Below are 19,724 nucleotides of genomic sequence, written 5' to 3'. Positions count from 1 at the left end.
TCCGCTCTAATGGAGGGGGCACTTCAAAACCTTCAGCCTTTGAATCCAGCCACTCAACCAGGCCCACTGTCTCCTAAGCCCTGGGAAAGGTACAAGACCTTATCTTTTAAGAGATCAGATAGCTGGGGCCAGGGCACACATGTCCAGGATGAACAAGGTCTAAGACAACACCAAAGCAAGGGCATGGTCCCTAAGAGTGAGCCATGAGGCCACCAACACTTCCTAAGTCCCTGCTGTGCATCCAGTATTCTCCATCTCTTCCCTGAGGCTCTCTCACACCGCGGTGCGACCCTGGGTCCTTCTTCAGAGGAAGCCACTCAAAACGCAGAGAGGTCAGCAGTGACTTGCCCAAGGTCACAAGATTTGCAAGTGGCAGAGCTGGGGTTGGATGGACCCCAGATCCATCTGATCCAAGGCCTTTCCTTCCCCCACTCTCCCCTGACCAGGAAGGCCCTGCTAGGGGACCCGGAGGCCAAAGAGACAGTGTTCCTGGAAAGTGTCCTCTGTGTGGGCCCTGCCCGCCTGGCCCCTCTTGTCCTACCCTCTGTCCTCAAGGTGGACAGCCCACCCTCCTGGCCCCCCCGCAGAACCCTCACACTCAGCCAGCCCCAGGAGCCCAACAGTAAAGACTGTCCTCGAAGGAGGCAGCTGAGCTAATTAGCAGACTCTATCCTTTCCTCAGCGAGAACATTACTTCATTATCCGAAGCCAAACACAGCCCCACGGTGTCCGGCAAACACACTCAGGCAGCTGGCAAAAGCAGCGCAAATCGATGGGCAGCAAGAGGCCCGCTCTGGCCCAGCCTCCCCACAGGGCTCTGGGGCTCTGTCCCATCTTTCTGACAAATGCCGGGGAAGAGAAAGGCGCCGGTGTTGGATGGGAAAGATTACAGCTGAGCAATAAGGCACAAAGACCCCACAGACAAGCCAGGCCTATTGTCACTTCCAGATGAAATCGGCCAACCCCAGGTGAAGGAGGGGAGGACGAGGGAGGTGGGATGCTGGGAGCAGGCCAGGCTGCGGCACTGGGGAGCTGAATGGAAATCCCATAGTGTCCATGGTGACAGACAGCCTTCCCTGTGTCCACAGGGCAGAGACCAGCCCCTCGGTGGGGGCACAGCCTACTTTCTGAGACTCATCGCTGCCCCCACCCTACCCCATTTCATGGGCTCCTCACCCCCTCCCCCACACACACAGGCGGCCTCAGGCCGGCCCCCTGTTCGGGACCACGCTGTCTCCCCCTCTTTTCTGCCTCTCCAGCCTTGGTGCCATCTCTTTCAGGGTGCTTTCTGACCATTCCACCCTGTAGGGACCTGCTCTGCCTCATGTCTAGAGCACTTTTCATAGGCCCCATAATCAGGCACCTGATTCTTTGCCTGCCATGCCCAGCTCTCATTGTTGTGGTTGTCGTTGGTGATTTGTGGGTCCTCTTGAGGAGAGAACAGAGATCTGGCTGCCTCCAGCTCTCCTCCGTCATTGAACTTGCTAGAGACAGGCACACAGTTACTGCTTGATAAGTGTTTGTTGACTGAATACTGGGAAGACCTTCTAAAGCCTCTATGTGCTGCAGCTGGGAACATTTGGAGAGTTCAGAGACCAGTGTTTGTAGTCAGCTCTCACACTAAGCTTCTGTCTGCCCCTGGAGAAGTCACTGGCATCCTCTTGGCCTTAGTGCCCCGACCTGACAAAGCAGGTTTTTGTCAGAACAACCAGCGGGGTGAGTTCGGCTGGGAAGAGATGGTGGGCCCCAGGCTGAGTTGGGCGCTGTTTGTGGTGCTGAATCTGGGCGAGGCCCTCTCTGAAGCTGGTGGGTACAAAAACTGAATACAGCCAGAGAGACAGGACTGGAGGCGGCAGTGGGCGGCGGGGGGGCGGCAGTGCGGGGTTGGGGGAAGAAGGAAGACACAGCTGAGAGACAATTTATTTGGCCTGCTGGTTCTGGGCATTGCCAGGGTCTGTCAGCATGGGGGCCACATGCTCAGGCTGGGGGAGGAGGTTCAGCTTCAGCCCTTGGGGGACCAACTGTCTAGCCAAGGACCCAGAGTCACACTGAGAACAGTCTGATGGAGTAGAGGCTGGAAGCACACACACCATGTGTGCATGCAGCAGCACACTCATCACAGTCTGTGTGGACAATGCAAGCTTCACAGGCACGAAATTCCCAGGCCAGAGTGCCCTCCTAGGCGCTGCCACACTCGGCCCTCCTACAGCCAGGGAGGCACCGGGCACCCCTTGTGGACCCGTTTAAAAGAAGAGGCAAGTCAGGCTCGGCTCCTGGAGCCTTCTCACTTCCAGAGAGTGAGAGGCTACTGCCGGATCCCCTCCTCCTCCAACTGTGCCAGGTGCCTCTCTTCATGAGAGATGAGACAAAGAAGGCATTTGCTGTGGAAGAGCAGGCAGCAGGCCCGGAGCTGGGAGAGAACATGCAAGCAGGGAGGGAGGGAGGCAGGGAGAGAGACAGGGAAAGGGGGAAGAGAGGGAGGCAGGGAGGGAGACAGGGAAAGGGGGAAGAAAGGGAGGAAAAGAGAAAGGGAGGGAGGGAGGGAAGGAAGATAGATTCCACTGCTGTTGAGGAGCAGATCTTGGCAGGGTTCTGTGCTGGCCCAGCCACCGTCCGTGTCGGAATAATTTCTCCAGCAGAAACTCCATAATTATGGGTAATAACAATCACTCTGATTTGCGTGTATTGAGCACCTTTCAGCCAGAGATCTCCAAGTGCTTTGCCAACACTAATTAATTCATTAGGCACGCCCGCCTCCCTGGGACAGGGCGACATGACGCCCCACCCAGCGCAGCACAGCTGGCTCGGGTACTCAGCCGGTGGGTGGCAGTCCCAGCAGGGGCACATGTTGGGTATCCTGGGGGGAGAGGCTCTGAGGAGGAGGAGATGGAAGAGCAGCCCATCTGGCCCCGCATCCTGGCTCAGTTGCCCCCTCAGAGGTCGGATCCACACCCCGAGGCACAGCCTCCCTGCCCGCAGGCTGTTAGAGGGCCAGGTGCTCAGAGTGGGCGGAGCCTCAACCGAGCCCTAACTCCCTGCGGGCCATGGGAAACTCACAAGCTTCCAGGAAACAGTTTCTTCACCTGTAAGAAAGAGGCCCGGGGTCTCCAACTCCCAAGGTGGCTGTGGAGCTCACAGCATGTAAGTGGAAAGAAGTTAGACCTGAGCAGGGCTTGGCAAACGAACGGTGCTCTTTCTCCCTCCATCAGCCCACTCTATGGAAAATGGGACCAGCTGGCCACAGATGGATGTACAAACCCTCCCTACTGGCTGGGACCCTCCTAGGACTATACATGGGCACTCAGTACCTTTCAGAAGCAAGGAGATGCCCCTCACTCCAAGGGGCGCTCAGTCCTGCCTCATTGCTCACCCCCCACCCCCAAATCCCACACTGGCCTCGATGCCAGAAACCCATGGATCTGACTGGGAAGGAAGCGGTTCCCTGAAGGCCAGGCTCAGAAACAGGGCCAAAAGAGAACTCAAGGATCAGCAGGCTGTAGCCCTGAAGCAAGGCACTCCCCAAACTCAGTCAAGATCAAGCCAGATCAAGTCATCTCCTCCAGATTCTGACAGTGCAGACAGGAAAACCGAGGCACAGAAAAGGAAGGAATACAAGCTTTGAAGTCCCACCTGGAATCGGAGCCTAGTTCCACCAATTCTTGAGCAAGTCACTACCCCTGAAACTCCATCTCCTTATCTGCAAGATAAAATGGTAAAATACCCTTGGCTAACAGTGCTGCCTACACTGTAGGTATTAATACTTAGCAAATGGAGTCAATGTCATTAATTACACGGCAGTTATGTTGTCTATTTAACAGCGTCCCTAAGGTCACAAAGGAAACTCCATAACGGGATTCTTGGTTTCATGTCACAACTCTTTACAGAGCACCTACTATGTGCCAGGCACTCTGCCATCTACCTCTCCAGCCTTCTTCCTTTGTAAGCACCCTCTGCCAGCTGGTTGGCTTCCTCCCTGGGGAGGCAAAGTCTCAACAACAAGGAACATGCAAGTCCACATTCATGCAGAAGAGCTAGGACAGACCACTCCCTCTTCCTGCTACTGGCCTCCCCCTGCCCAGCTGAGCCCACTTTCTTCCTTGATGGGTTCTGATCTCTTGTTCAGTTTCTCAGTCATGTCTGACTCTTTGTGACCCCATGGACTGCAGTACACCAGGCTTCCCTGTCCTTCACCATCTCCCAGAGCTTGCTCAAACTCATGTCCATTGAATCAGTGATGCCATCCAACCATCTTGTCCTCTGTCATCCCCTTCTCTTCCTACCCTCAATCTTTCCCAGCATTAGGGTCTTTTCCAATGAGGCAGCTCTTCACATCAGGTGGCCAAAGTATTGGAGCTTCAGCTTCAGCATCAGTCCTTCCACTGAATATGCAGGGTTGATTTCCTTTAGGACAGACTGGTTGGATCTCCTTGCAGACCAAGTGACTCTCAAGAGTCCTCCAGCACCACAGTTCAAAAGCATCAGTTCTTCAGCGCTCAGCCTCCTTTATGGTCCAACTCTCACATCTATACATGACTACTGGAAAAACCATAGCTTTGACTAGATGGATCTTTGTTGGCAAAGTGATGTCTCTGCTTTTTAATATGCTATCTAGATTGGTCATAGCTTTTCTTCCAAGGAGCAAGCATCTTTTAATTTCATGGCTGCAGTCACCATCTGCAGTGATTTTGGAGCCCAAGAAAATAAAATCTGTCTGTTTCCATTTTTTTCCCCATCTATTTGCCATGAAGTGTTGGGACCAGATGCCATGATCTTAGTTTTTTGAATGCTGAGTTTTAAACCAGATTTTTCACTCTCTTCTTTCACTTTCATCAAGAGGCTCTTTAGTTCCTCTTCACTTTCTGCCATTAGGGTGAAGGTATCATCTGCATATCTAAGGTTATTGATATTTCTCCCAGCCATCTTGATTCTAGCTTGAGTTTCATCCAGCCCAGCATTTCGTATGATGTACTCTGCATATAAGTTAAATAAGCAGGGTGACAATATACAGTCTTGACATACTCCTTTCTCGATTTGAAACCAGTCTGTTGTTCCATGTCCGGTTCTAACTATAGCTTCTTAACCTGCATACAGGTTTCTCAGGAGGCAGGTCAGGTGGTCTAGTATTCCCATCTCTTTAAGAATTTCCCACAGTTTGTTGTGATCCACACAATCAAAGGCTTTAGCATAGTCAATAAAGCAGATGTTTTTCCAGAATTCCCTTGTTTTTTTTGTGATCCGATGGATGTTGGCAATTTGATCTCTGATTCCTTTGCTTTTTCTAAGTCAGGCTTATACATCTGGAAGTTCTAGGTTCACTTACTGTTAAAGCCTAGCTTGAAGGATTTTGAGCATGACCTTGATAGAGTGTGAAATGACTGCACCTGTGGGGTAGTTCGAACATTCTTTGGCATTGCCCTTCTTTGGGATTGGAATGAAAACTGACCTTTTCCAGTCCTGTGACCACTGCTGAGTTTTCCAAATTTGCTGTCATATTGAGTGCAGCATTTTAACAGCATCATCTTTCAGGATTTGAAATAGCTCAGCTGGAATTCCATCACCTCCATTAGCTTTGTTTGTAGTGATGCTTCCTAAGGCCCACTTGACTTCACACTCCAGGATGTCTGGCTCTAGGTGATCACACCATCGTGGTTATCTGGGTCATGAAGATCTTTTTTGTATAGTTCTTCTCTGTATTTTTGCCTCCTCTTCCTAATCTCTTCTGCTTCTGTTAGGTACATACTGTTTCTGTCCTTCATTGTGCCCATCTTTGCATGAAACGTTTGCACTTCATGCCAAGATCTCTACAGGGAGACCCCCTCACATGGCGACAAAGGATGACCCCTCATGTGCAAAGAGAGCTTTACAGTTATAGAGCGCACAGTCCCACTGGGGGCTGTGAGGAGCTCAGACACTTGACACCCACATTTGTAAGCCCAGTCCCACATGTATAGAGCACTAACAGTAATGCAGTCACACACAATCACACGAAATACATGGTGACACACAGCCACGGACACACACTCTCACACAGAGCTACACAATACATATACCAACACACAATGACAACCACACACCCATGGACACACACTACGAAGGGGAGGTCAAGCCAAGGCATTGCCCCAGGCTCAGCACAGCTGATTGGTGAGTCAGTGAACATATGACCATTTCCCTCTATCTAGGCATCTGACTGGCTTTCCCCTCCCTCTTCTGCACACTTTGAACACAGTCTTAAGAGCACTTGTGTCAACATGCTAACTTGAAAGACGATTGCAAAAGTACCACTCTAAGTGAATGTGCTCGGGCACTCCTCTATTTCCACCCACACATCTTCCCCACAGGGAACTGGATACCTCCACATGTGTGCATGGACACCCAGGGCTCCACTACCTCTCACACAGGCTCATCCAGGCTCACATATGCTGACCTCAGGGACACTCTGGGGCGCAGCCCAAGGGAATGGCCCCATTTCTGCTCTGCAGTTCTTCCCACACATCCCTGCAGCCCCTGCACTGTGCAGTGAGCCAGAAACCCCAGGAGTCCCACCATCCTTGAATCAGGTGAGATGCTCAGGGCCCGGCTGCCTGCCTCCTTGGCCAAGCCACCCTCCCTTCCCCCTCGCCCACCAGTATCCCTGTCTCAGGGTCACCTCCTCCAGGAGGCCTCCCAGGTTCCCAGGAATCATCTTGGTTTGATGTTTGAGATGATGTCTTTGAGAAGGGTCTTCTCAGGCAGTCTGCCCCAGGGTCTTGGCTCTGGGATGACACGACAGGAGGTCCAAGCCACCGGAACAAGAATGTTTGTGAACTACTCTTGTGGGATGGTAGGATGCTTCCCCTGGCTTGGGGTCCCACCTTGCATCCCCAGAATGGGTTCATCAGGCATTGACCATGTGCTCATCAGGCATTGACTATGTGCGAGGGATTGACTCCAGGGACAAGGCATCACAGGGGAGGGTGGCCTAGTCATCCAGAGCAAATCTGAGGTGGGGATGGGAGCACCCATTGGCATAGGCTGGGTCCCCATAGACCTTAAGGAGGTCACTTTCCATCTTGGTACCTCAGTTTCTTCATCCACCAATGGGGATATTGTGAAGACCAAGTCAAGGTGCTTATGATATAAAACCGTCATGGAAGTGTGAGGGTCTCGGTGTTTTCCTGCAGGGTATCCTCAGGGAAGGCTTCTATTCCCCTGACCACACAGGGCCTTCAGTGGACCTTGAACCACAGGGAGGTCTGTTCAAGTCTTCAGAGGAGAAGAAAGACTGGAGAGAGGATAAAGAGAGCCAGCAAGGGGTGAGAAGTTTCCCTAAGGGACAGAGAGAAGGATGATGAGGAGAAGAAACGCAGCCATAGGTGTCTATGAGCAAGAGCTGCCTGGAAATGCCTAGAACCCCCCACCCTGGTACAGTCCTCAGGGCACAGGGCCCCCGGTAAGAAGCCCAACCTTCAGCTCGTTAGCCAAGACCTGCTCGTTAATCACCACGGGCCGCCTCTCCTTGCCTTGGCTGTGTCAGGCCATAATAATATATGAAGAACATTCATTTATTCACCAACTTCCCACTCAGGGAAAGATATATGACGTTGTAGGAATGGATTTATCCTGACACCCAGCTTTCAGCAAAGTGAGGCTAATTTAAACATTTAAGTCAACAGCTCACCCCTCCCGTTGTCTCCCAATTTCTTTTTTAATGGTGGGAGGTGAAGGGGAGGGAGGTTGAAAATGCACAAGCCTGCGTGGTTGGAAGATTTGAGGCGATGGAGGGAGAGGAAAGGGAATCTCGGCCAGCTTTCCCTCTGGCCTCTCTCCCACCACCCATCCTGGGCCCACCTCTGGAAAAAAAGAAAAAACCAGGGCAACAAGTAGGTGTGGAGGAGCAAGCACTGAACTTGGGGTCCAGAGTCCTGCTCCATCTCTAACTCACTGCACCCTGATAAGCCCCTCTCCGTCTCCAGCCTCTATGCCCTTGTCTGCAGAGCAGGAGGTTGAACGAACTAGACTCTGCCCAGGTCATCTCCAGCTTCTGGAGCTGGGTTCCTTTGTCCTCTTCTGGGCATCTCCTCACCCCTGGGGTCCAGCTGCACGCTCCTGGGAGACAGAGGGGAAGCAGGACTAGGTCCTGCCTAGAGATCCATCAGGAAGGGCCAAGACGGCTGCCGTGCTAGGGAGAGTCAGCTGAACCTGAGGGAGTCCAGAGCAGGCTGGACAGTCAGGGCGCACTTCATGGAAGAGGCAAGGCTTACATTCAGGACAAGGGAGCAGCCAGGTCTCCATCTGTTTAAGAGCACCGCCTCCAGGCGTAGGTGTGTATGTGTGCTAGGTCACTTCAGTCATGTCCAACTGTGCGACCCCATGGACTGTAACCCACCCAGATCCTCTGTTCATGGGACTCTCCAGGCAAGAACACTGGAATGGGTTGCCATGCCCTCCTCCAGGGGATCTTCCCAATCCAGGGATTGAACCTACGTCTCTGATGTCTCCTGCACTGGCAGGCAGGTTCTTTACCACTAGCACTACCTGGGAAGCCCCCGAGGCTAGATGCTTGGACTCAAATCCCTCTTCCATGGCCTTAGCAGGCTGCTGACCCTCTCAATGTCTCAGTTTTCTCATCTGAAACCTGATGATGAGAGTGCCTACCCCACAGCATTCTTGAGAGGATCAGATGGGGCCACCATCCATGGGAAACCCCTGGAACCATGCTCGGTACAGAGAAATCACCGAAGCAACACCAGCATCACCATCATCAGGGATGGGCCAGGAAGAGGGGAGGAAATAGCTGGGTGAGGTCAGTCTGCCCCAAGTCTCCCCACTTCAGCCCAGGCCGGTCTGGGCCTGGTGTCCCAGGGTAGGGCGAGCGCCACTCAGCCCACCTGGAGCCCAGGAGGCCCCTGACCAAGGCAGCAAGATTTCTCTTTGCTCCAGGTAGAGACCAAACCACCCCACCCTCCATGATAAGGAACTAAATCCAGGGCCTTCTCTGAAGCCCTGGAAGGCACTTAATAGCTGGGCAGTGGAGTAAGCAGCTGGGCAGCCAGGGGCGGGTGTGTGGCATGAGTAAATGCACTGCCCTCACGCGTGTGCGTGTGCATGTGTGTGTGCCTGTGTGTACAAGCACACACGTCGGCACACACTAACTTTCTCATAGTTCCCTCTCCCTTCACTGGCCTCTGATCGAGGTTCCAAGCCACCAGCTCCCCCCAGAGAATTCTTGGACCTGAAAGTGGGCTGGTGTGGACACTACAGAGTCCCTGGCCAGATGGAAGGCTGGAGGGTGGCTGGGAAGGAGAACAGGGACCCTCAAAGCCTGCTAAACCCCCACTGCCAGAGCCTACTAGGCTCAAATGGGCCCGGGGGTTGTGGCCAAGTCTCGGTTTCCTCACCTGAAAAAAATGGAGCCAATTAACACCAACTAGTAAGATTAAGTGAGGTCATATGTTGAGGCGCCCAACCCTGGGCCTGACACAGGCCCCCGACCCACATTTCGGGGGTGCTGGGAAAGCCAAGAGCAGCTTTCCTCTCACTCTACTCCCCCCTAGAACAGGAGACCCCATTAGACAGTGATGGATGGGAGCTGGCGACTGAGGAAAAAGGTGTCAGCTTATGTGGGGGTGTCTGCCTCTCTGCAAGTCTCGCTCTAATTGAGTGTCCTATTAAAACACGCTGATTGGTAACACAGCCACTTTAATAAAAGAGTTCCTGTGTTATTTTTACAAGTCACCACTGAACAAACATGCCAAATCCTCCTCCCTGGCCACACCCGCAGGGAGCCTGGCATCTGAGCCATAAGCTCATAAGCGGGATGCCACTGCCCACCTGGTGTCATAAGTGGGATGCCACTGCTCAGCAGTGTCCACGCCCCCCAAGGCCTGGAGGGCGGCCACGCCCCAAAAAGTGACAACCAGATCCACCTCCCCCGCCCCCCGGCCGGCCCCTGGCAGGCTTGAGTGACAATTTTAACAAGCCAGCATATTTTTCCTCCTCGAAAGAAAGCCTGGCGGTGACTCACGCCTGTTTCCCACAGCAGCCTACTTCTGTGTTGTCTTTGCTCAAACACACCTGCCGGCTCCCTCCCCTGTGGGGGGTGGAGGGCACCCGGGGGTGGGGGAGGTGACATTTAACAGCCCAGGCTGGGTGTGGAAAGGTTCAAGGAGGCTGAGTGAGCCTCACCACTGAGGGTGAGCTCAGCCCCACCCAGCAACTCCAGCCCATTGGGCCTGGGTGCCCATCTATAAAAACAGAGGTTGGACCATACACAGGGGTTGCAAACTGGGCAACAGAATGCTTTGTTTGGACTGCTCAGTGGGTTTTAAAAGATTGGAGTCTGTTGCCAACTTTTATAAATCACATAGAAATCTGGATTTCTCGTTCTCCAAAAAATCTGATCTGGCCATCGACACCCTGCATTTCCATGTAGCAACAGCCAGCCTGCTTCGCTCACCATTCCCTGCCTGGCTCCTGCAACCTCTGAGTGTGAGACCCATGGGCCTCCACTTCTGAGGTTCGGAATCCCTACATCTATATGAGCCCCCTGTGCTCTGCCTGGGGCTGGAAGAAATGAGGCACAGAAGGAAAAGGGAGTTAACAGGACCCACAGCCAGACTCAGACTGGGGATACAATCCAGGAACACACAAACCACAGAATTTATTGTGAAAAGTTTTCTTTTGTGTTGCTAAAATAAGATTCCATGGGTTAAGTCACACCATTCTATGAAACCAGACATTTGCTCTAGTGTATGAGACTGGATGGTGCTGGGACCTGCCACCCAACTGTGAGGGACCAGCCATGATAGCCCAGCGCAGACACAGGATTACCATGATCAAAGGCTAGAACAACTTGCTGATAGCACAGAAAGTGGGATGGACATTCTCTTTTTTTTTTCAAATTTGGGGACATAAGAACCAGTTTAAAGGGTTCAGTTGTAATTGTGCAAATACACAGAATGAAATAAAAGGCTTTTTTCCACTATGGTTGTGCTCTTTCCAGTTAAAAATGCCTCAACTCTAGAAATACCACTAATCTGGTCCAGGTCAGATGCAGGACACTCCAGGTAAACAATATGTCAAGGGAATTAGGGACTGGAAGGAGAGATTCCAACAGGAGGAGTTCTCAGGAGGAAGGGCGCCAAGGGCTGGGGGAGCCAGGCAGTTTCCTGGCCTCAGGCATGAAATTAAGTCCCCTCATGGCTGCCTGTAGCCCCTATGCCCAAGAATCCCCCTGGGGGAGTGACGTCAGAGGAGATGACCCAAAGAGTTCTTTGGGACCCTTTCACATGCTTCCATTCTTGGCCCATGGCTTCTTTGAGCCTCAGTTTTCCCATCTATAAAGTGGACGTGAATGATGGAGTGAGGCTTGGCTGTGCAACGGTGTTCAGGCAACAGGCCTCTGCTGCCCTCTCCCTTGTTTTCCCAAGAAAGGGCCCACAAGCCAACTGCACTCATGTCTAGTCTGTGCCATGCTACTAACTCCTGGCTGTGTGACCCCAGGTCACAAGGCTGCCTCCCCACAGGGCTGCCAGCTCCCTGCGGGAGGATTGGGTCTGACCGCTCTCTGTCATCCCAGTACCAGCTTCAGGACCCTGCTTGGCACACAGTAGGTGCTTAAGGAATGAATGGAGGACCAAAGGCCAGACCCTGACCTCTGGCCTCATGTCTTCCATCTGTAAAATGGAGCTTTACACCCTCCTGGGTATTTTGAGCCCTAGAACTTGAAGAGCCAGTCCTGAAATCACCTGGGCAGCCTTTGCTGAAGCCAGAACAGCCTGAGGCTTCCTGGTACTTGGGGGTGGAAGAGGACCCAAGGAGCTGGCAGGGCAGGCGCTGGGTGGTTCTTGTTGGGTGAAGGCAGGGCAGCTTGAGGGGCAGGTGAAAGGCAGTGACATGAGGACAGTGAGTGCAAGCCACTCTTCTAGGACCCTGGCTGTGGTGGTCAACCTTGAGGGGACATGGGACAATGGCATACACCAAGCACATCATATGCTCAAAGACCCAAGTGTAAGGCAAGGTACAGTCTCACAGTCCCAGAGAAGCAGGCCTTAAGCAAGCCTCCTCCAGGAAGCCTACCCTAATCACCTTCCTTTCCAGGTCAGGACCTCACTCCCCTCAGGCCCACATCAACTCCTGCTGAGGCCCTCAGGGTCCAGATGGAGGGCGGTAACCTGCCCAAGGCTGCACAAGCTTCCCAGCCTCCTGTGTTTCCCAGGCAGGAGACCTCGACTAAAATCTTGGGAAGCAAGATCAGAGAGGGAGAGCACCTTGGGGAAGCCACACAGCAGATGAGGCTTCAACCACCAGGTCTTTGCCACAGCAGGGCCCTCCACCCAAACTCAGGTCTCTTGTCTACTTGGGGAACACTTCACTTCCCACTCAGTCCACATGTCCCCTCCTCCACGAAGCCTTCCCTTGACCCACCACCGAGGGGACACACCGCTTTCACTGGTCCACCCACCTGCCAAGCAGTCCCTCCCACTCTATGTCTGCCCCAGGGGCCCTCCCTGTGACATCTACTCACAAGGCTGCCTCCCCACAGGGCTGCCAGCTCCCCTGGGGAGGATTGGGTCTGACTGTTCTCTGTTATCCCAGTACCAGCTTCAGGACCCTGCTTGGCACACAGTAGGTGCTTAAGGAACGAATGGAGGACCAAAGGTGAGAAGGTAGGAAAGAACTGCCCTGGAAAGAGAGGTGCCCGCCCATCCCCGCCCCCAGGCAGGCAGGCAGGCAGGCATGCCCCGCCCCACCCCGCCCTCGCCCAGTTGGCAAAAGCTGCAGAATTAAGCACAAGTTATAATTAAGACGGGATGTTTGAAGAGAAACACAATCTCCGTTTCCGTGGGATCCGCGGGCACAACAGTAATTAACGTCTCATTAACATTCGCCTAATTAAGCAGTTTATGAAAGTGTATGGATTTGCATACTGCCACGCCAGGCAAAATTAACCCCTGAGGTCCTGGGTGGGGCTGGGAGGCAGAGAGGGCTGGGTGAGGCCTGGGGAGGAGGCAGGGTGGAGTGCCACCTGTCAGCAGAGGCTGGGGGAGGGGAGGGTCTCCGCCTGCCCTCCTAGCCACCGCCCCCAGCCCCACCTCACACGCCCCTCCACCGGCCAGAGGGCGGAAGTTCACTCCTCCTCTCTTCCCACTCCTTGGGCCAACACCATCTTCTCAAAAAGGACCTTTTTAAAAAGGAAAAGTAGGTTATTGGTTTCCTAATCACCCCCCTACTACGACCAACCCCAGTGGTCTTCCTGGGAGCCCACTGCTCAGCCAAGCTCCTAGGTCTCCACCCTTCCCTGAAGCTCTCTGCAGGGAACAGACCTTCCACCTAAGAAAACCTTTTTAGCTTCAGGTGCTATTACCTACCTCACTCAGCACCCCCAGCTCCCTGAGGGCTGTGTGAGTATCACCCCATTTAATCCCAAAGAAGAGGGGCTCAGGGAGGTGTCAGTTCAGTTCAGTCGCTCAGTTGTGTCTGACTCTTTGGGACCCCATGCACTGCAGTACACCAGGCGTCCCTGTCCATCACCAACTCCCGGAGTTTACTCAAACTCATGTCCATTGAGTCAGTGATGCCATCCAACCATCTTATCCTCTGTCGTCCACTTTTCTTCCTGCCTTCAATCTTTCCCAGAATCAGGGTCTTTTCCAGTGAGTCAGTTCTTTGCATCAGGTGGCCAAAGTATTGGAGTTTCAGCTTCAGCATCAGTCCTTCCAATGAATATTCAGGATGATTTCCTTTAGGATGGACTGGTTGGATCTCCTTGCAGTCCAAGGGACTCTCAAGAGTCTTCTCCAACACCACAATTCAAAAGCATCAATTCTTTGGCACTCAGCTTTCTTTATGGTCCAGCTCTCACATCCATACATGACTACTGGAAAACCCATAGCTTTGACTAGACAGACCTTTGTTTGGCAAAGTAATGTCTCTGCTTTTTAATATGTTGTCTAGATTGGTCATAGCTTTTCTTCCAAGGAGCAAGCGTCTTTTAATTTTCATGGCTGCAGTCACCATCTGCAGTGATTTTGCAGTCCAAGAAAATAAAGTCTCTCACTGTTTCCATTTGCCATTCATTTGCCATGAAGTGATGGGACCAGATGCCATGATCTTAGGTTTTTGAATGTTGAGTTTTAAGCCGGCTTTTTCACTCTCCTCTTTCACTTTCATCAAGAGACTCTTCAGTTCCTTTTCACTTTCTGCCATAAGGGTGGTGTCATCTGCATATCTGAGGTTATTGATATTTCTCCCAGCAATTTTGATTCCAGCTTGTGCTTCATCCAGCCTGGCATTTCACATCATGTACTCTGCATATAAGTTAAAAAAGCAGGGAGGTGTAGACCCTGTCCAAGATCACAATGCTGGCAGTGGCAGGCTCCTGGGCCCCAAACCCTTCCCACTTCCCCAGGGGCTCGATCGGGGTGGGGGGGCACAAACACTCCCCACCAGCAATAACAACACAAACCACACATTTGCAGCCCAGCCTTGGGAAAAGACAGGCTGCTCCTTCTCGCTCCTCTGGATACCTATTAACCAATCTCCCGCAGGCATCTTCAACTCCCAGCCTAGCCACCACAGCTGGAGTCACCTGTAATGTAGCCATGGCAGGAGGCCTTGGTTCTCCAAAGGAGACAAAGAAAGTAGGCTTTTAGGACAGTGTCAAAGATCAAGTAAAGTATTTCTCTCTGGAACACTAAGAAGCCTTGAGCACTGAACACATTTTGGTGTTCATTAATTCTTTTCTTCTTTTTTTTCTTTTTTTAAAATTTCTGGCCACACCGGGTAGCATATGAGACCTTAGTTCCCAGACCAGGGATCAAACCCAACCCCCCTGCACTGGAAGGCAGAGTCTTAAGCACTGGACCACCAGAGAAGCCCCAATGATCCTCTTACTCTTTGATCTCCACTTCCACTGCAATGATGTCCACCATTCAGGACATCTGTCAATACTCTCCATTCTGAGGACAGAGTCAGACAACTTTTCCCAGTGAAAATTTAATTTAACAAGATTTATCATGATCTTTAAAAAAAAAAAAAAAAGCTCATTCCCAGCAAGCTATAAAAAGCCTAAGCCATAAAGGTGAGAGATTTGACTTTGTTACAATTTAAAGTGCCTGGGCAACCAAAGACATCACAGAGGGAAAAGACAAGCCAGAGACAGACCAGAGGAGTATGCCTGCAGTACATACAGCCAACAACAAAAAAAATTTTTTCCAGGCTATATAAAGAATTCTGCAAATCAATACGGAAAAAGACAAATTGCCCACTTTTTGTAAAAGCCAAAACATAGGATAGGCAACTGGCGGATGAGGAGACCCAAAGGGCCAAACACATGACAAGACTTGCCTCAGGGCAGCAGAGTTCCCAGTAATGCCAAGTAAAAAGAGATACAACGCTGTACCCGTTAAGTTGGTGGGCATCTAATAAGTGTCAAGTGTTGCTGGGGCTGTGAGACAACAGGACTGCTTGGACATTGCTGGTGGAAGCAGATGTTGCTACAAGCATTTGGTGAAACACTGTGGTCTTATCTTGTAAAGCTGAAGTTGCACATAGCCTACCACCAAGCAATTCCACTTCAAGAAAAACACCCACACACATACACACCAGGAGGATGTACGATGCTCATGGCAGCCTTGTTTGAAAGAGTGAAGGGTCTTTTCGACCCCATAGACTGTAGCCCACCAGGCTCCTCTGTCCATGGAATTCTCCAGGCAAGAATACTGGAGTGGGTAGCCATTCCCATCTCCAGTGGATCTTCCCAACCCAGGGATTGAACCTGGGTCTCCTGCACTGCAGCAGATTCTTTACCATCTGAGCCACCAGGGAAGCCCAGAGTGAAAGGGGCAATGCTCTAAATATCCACCAGCAGGAGAATGGATCCACTGCGGGATGTACAGATTAACTATGGTAGGTTGAACATGTGCATTCACCGTCACACCTTTCCAAAACCCCATTACAACAATAAAGGATCTTTTTTGTACCTAAATCCACAAGGACAAAGATTGGAAGAAGAGAAAACAGCAACATAATTTTGGAAGTTGGAAAACAGATGGGTGAGCGGTAATTGATTTGGCAGAGCTGAGAAAGTGAGTCCCCATCCTATTACCTGGCAGAACCCACCAAAGGCACGGTAACTAGTGGGCCCAGGCAGCCCTGGGCATGGGAATGAAGGACTGCTTGGAAACAAGAAGCAGGGAGACCCCACAGAGCTCCCAGCTCTGCCCAGAGAAGACTGGGAGACACCAGGCCATGGGGCTGGTGGCAGGGAACCCTTACTAAACACTGAAGGAGTAGGTGAAGTTTCTGTGCTGGCTTTCAGGTCTCGACTCCAGCCTTCCTTCCTGACTCACTTCCAGGAGGCCCTGCCATCAGGGCTTCCAGTGAACCAGCACAGTGAAGCCACAGTTGGTGAGTCTGCCCCCACACGGGGGACACCAATCAGCCTTTATTGTCCCAGTGCTAAATAAGAGCTACCAAACAGGCATCATCAGACATTTGAACATCAGCTCCATCAGCTCAAGGACTTTTGACCATTTTGTTCAGGGCTGCAGAATGGAGCTGGTGCAGAGCAGTGACTCCATAAATTTTGCCAAGTGAATTAACTGAGGAAATCTCTAATAGGAAAGACCAAGTCCCAAACAAGTGAAAAAAAAAAAAAAACAGAGAGAGAGTAAAACAAAGCCAACTTGAAGGAAATCAGCAATGCAGATAGAAGGAAACTTTAAAAAGAGAGAGAACTATTATTATCCTTAGAAATAAAATATCCACAAAACAAGAGTTGGATGCAACATATTTTAAAGAGAACATTCAGCAAATAAAAAAGAATCTTTGAAATTTAAAATTTATACAGCAGAAATAAAAAAACTCTAATAGAGACTTCTCTGGTGGTCCAGTGATTAAGAATCAACCTGTCAATGCAGGGGACACAGGTTTGATCCCTGATCTCCAGACCAAGATCCCACATGCCACAGGGAAACTAAGCCTGCACACCACAGCTCCTGGGCCCATGTGGCCTAGAGCTCGTGCTCTGCTGCGGGAGAAGACACAGCAATGAGGAGCCCGTGCACAGCTAGAGTAGCTCCCACTAGCCACAGCTAGAGAAAGCCCCTGCGTAGCAACAGATTCCCAGCACAGCCAAAAATAAGTGCATAAATAAATATTTTTTTAAAGCTTCATTAGAAGGGTAGAATGATAACACAGAAGAGATCTCCCAAAAACAGGGACAGAAAGGTAAGCAATGTGACCAAAGAAGGAAAAGATGAGGAAGTTAGGGGTCCCCCTGAGAAGCACAACATGTGGCTGGGTGGAGTTACAGAAAGAGAGAACAGAGAAAACAGAGGCCAGGCATAAAGGAGTAAATCAAAAACTTTCTAGAACTGAAGAACACAAGCTTCCAGCTTAAAACATCAGACCTTCACCAAGGCCCAGCGCAGTGAGTTCTCAGAACATGGAGGGAAAGAGAAGGCCCTACAGGCTTCCAGAAAGAAAATCCCAGGTAGGATGCTCAGAATGGACGCCAGAGCAGCCATGGAACTCTCAACACCAGTACCACAAGCAACGTAAAAGCAACGACTTCAAAGGAAGGGCCCCCATTAAAATTCTGGGGATAAAGATCTCCATCTGGAATTCTATACCCAGTCAGACTCTCAATCGAGATTTAGGCAGAAGAAGAGTTTTCAGATGGGCAAGGTCTCAAAACATACTTCCCACCCACCTTTTCTGGAAGCTATTGGAGGATGTGTTCACCAAAATGAGAATGTCAACTAAGAAGGGAAGCAAGAGATCCAGTCCGAGAGAGGTGAAAGGAACCTGAATTATGGAGAAGGGCCATCCGGGTGTGCCTGAAGCACAACAGGCATCTAAATAAACCCAACTGGAGCAGGTCAGAAGGCTCAAGGAGAAATTTTTTCAAGAGGATGAAATTGATAGAGGACTTTACATGTTTTCCTTATATTGAAAGGAGATTTACCCAACTGAGGGAGAGTTGGGAATTGAAAAAGTGATAAGTATTTTAAAAAATAAAACCCTAATCCCTCCCACCCCTCCAACCCTGCAAGAAGATAGTTTTAAAACTCCAGGGAAAACAGAGCTGTCAAGAACGAAAAAGTAATCAGAGTATTCTGTGTGGCTCAGCTGGGAAGCTCAGCCAACCAAAAATGTGGTGACTGGGGTGGAAGCAGGGGGGTGGTGGTCAAATGGAGCTAAATCCTCAGCTAGTAAAACTCACTAGGTGATGCCTGAAACTAAACCAAGGAACAGCCATACAAGCCATTATATAGAAGTAGGGGGGTAAACACACAAACAAGCCACAAAAGGGTTGAAAGAGTTTGCTCCAGAGGTGTGGCAGATGGTTCAGGGAAGGGCCGAGGACTACAGGGTTTATGACAAAGTGATATACGTGGCCTCACCCGCTGCCAGTGGGGGCCACCTCTGGCCATGAACACCCCAACCCCTGCCCTAGCCTGTGATCGTTCACTGCCCCATGCACCCTACCTACCTGCACCCCAGCCTCCTGGACAGCTGCTGCCTCCATCCCTGCTGGATTCCAACACCTGTGCCCCCCACCCTTCCTCAAAGGGACAGAAGCAGGTTCCCAGGGGGTACCCACTTCCTCCATCTCCTCCTCTTCTCCCTGGCTGGGGGCACCCTGAGGGTGGGGGTCTGCCCAAGCCAGCAATCCACTGAGTTTTTCTTTCTACCTTTCATTTAACAAATAGTTATTGAGCCCCTCTCTGTCCCAGGCTCTGGGGAAGGAGTTGTGAACAAGGCAGCAGCACATTAAACAAATACAGCAATAAATACAAGTGGTGGGGAAAGCCATGAAGGAAGAGAACGGGTTTGTGGAAGGAGAATGTATGTCTTCATGCGGACAGTGAGGAGAAGGCTGGTCAGTGACAGGGACACAAGTGTCCTATGTAGAAGAAAGGAGGGAAGGAGTAGGTGGGGGAAGGGGACTCTACCCCCATCTCTCCTCCCCAACTCTGTCTCACCCCTCCTCCTTTGATCCCCACCCTCTTCCAGCCAAGACCAGGGCCAGTCTTGTCAGAGGACAGCAGGAGAGAGAAATTCATGGCCCAGCCTTTTAATGGAAATTGATGCCCACCTCACCAGGGTGATCTACACCCTCAATTCATTCCTCACTCAGGTCAGATAAAGCACCACAGCCAAGCAGGGAGGTCAGGGCAGTGGCGTGTGGGCACCAGTTTCCTCTGCCAGAGAATTCTCTCTGCCGGCTGCAGCCCCATCACTGCAGGTATGTTCCTGCCCTGTCCCTCCTCCACAAACCCTGCTTTCATCCAGGCCTCTCCTGCTCAAGATCCTTCCATAGCTCCCAGTGCTCTCAGGGACATTGTATGGTCTCTGATCCAGGCCAGGCTCAGGGCCACAGCTGAGCTAGGGGCTGATGAACACTCAGCATCATCCTGGCAGGAACAGAGGAGGCTGTCCATGGCAGAGCAGGGCTCAGAGAAGGGAGTCCCCTACTCCCCCAACCCCAGCTGCCATAAACTCAGCAAAGGCCTCCAGAGGGAACCACGCTAAAGCCAGCCTTGGGATGAGCAGAAATCTGGCAAGAGCTCCAAGAGAGGCCAAAACCCCATGTGGCCCATTCCCACGTCCAGGGCTTTGCTCTCACTGGACCACTTGCCAAAGGGCTCACCCTGCCACCCTCCCTTCTACCCAGTTACCACTTCAAGTCCCCCCGAGGCTGCTCTTTCAAGGAGGCTTCTGTGACCTCTCAGGCT

General features: G+C 51.5%; 1 protein-coding gene across 6 annotated transcripts in view; it reads right to left on the bottom strand.

Moving 5' to 3' along the window:
• The window catches only part of LINGO1 (leucine rich repeat and Ig domain containing 1), a 213,411-nt gene that overhangs the window by 144,686 nt on the left and 49,001 nt on the right, over positions 1 to 19,724 (bottom strand). For 2 of the 6 annotated variants that reach the window (XR_011491669.1, XR_011491668.1), the window contains exon 3: positions 13,350 to 14,288. The exons of the other annotated variants lie outside the window; for them this stretch is intronic. The gene's annotated coding sequence lies outside the window, so the exon portion shown is untranslated. The remainder of the gene's footprint in view (positions 1 to 13,349; positions 14,289 to 19,724) is intronic. 6 annotated transcript variants of the gene reach the window in all.

This window comes from Odocoileus virginianus, chromosome 16, assembly GCF_023699985.2.
Source record: "Odocoileus virginianus isolate 20LAN1187 ecotype Illinois chromosome 16, Ovbor_1.2, whole genome shotgun sequence".
NCBI lineage: Eukaryota > Metazoa > Chordata > Mammalia > Artiodactyla > Cervidae > Odocoileus > Odocoileus virginianus.
Note: the sequence above shows the minus strand (reverse complement) of the source record. Positions and strands in the feature narration are given on the sequence as shown.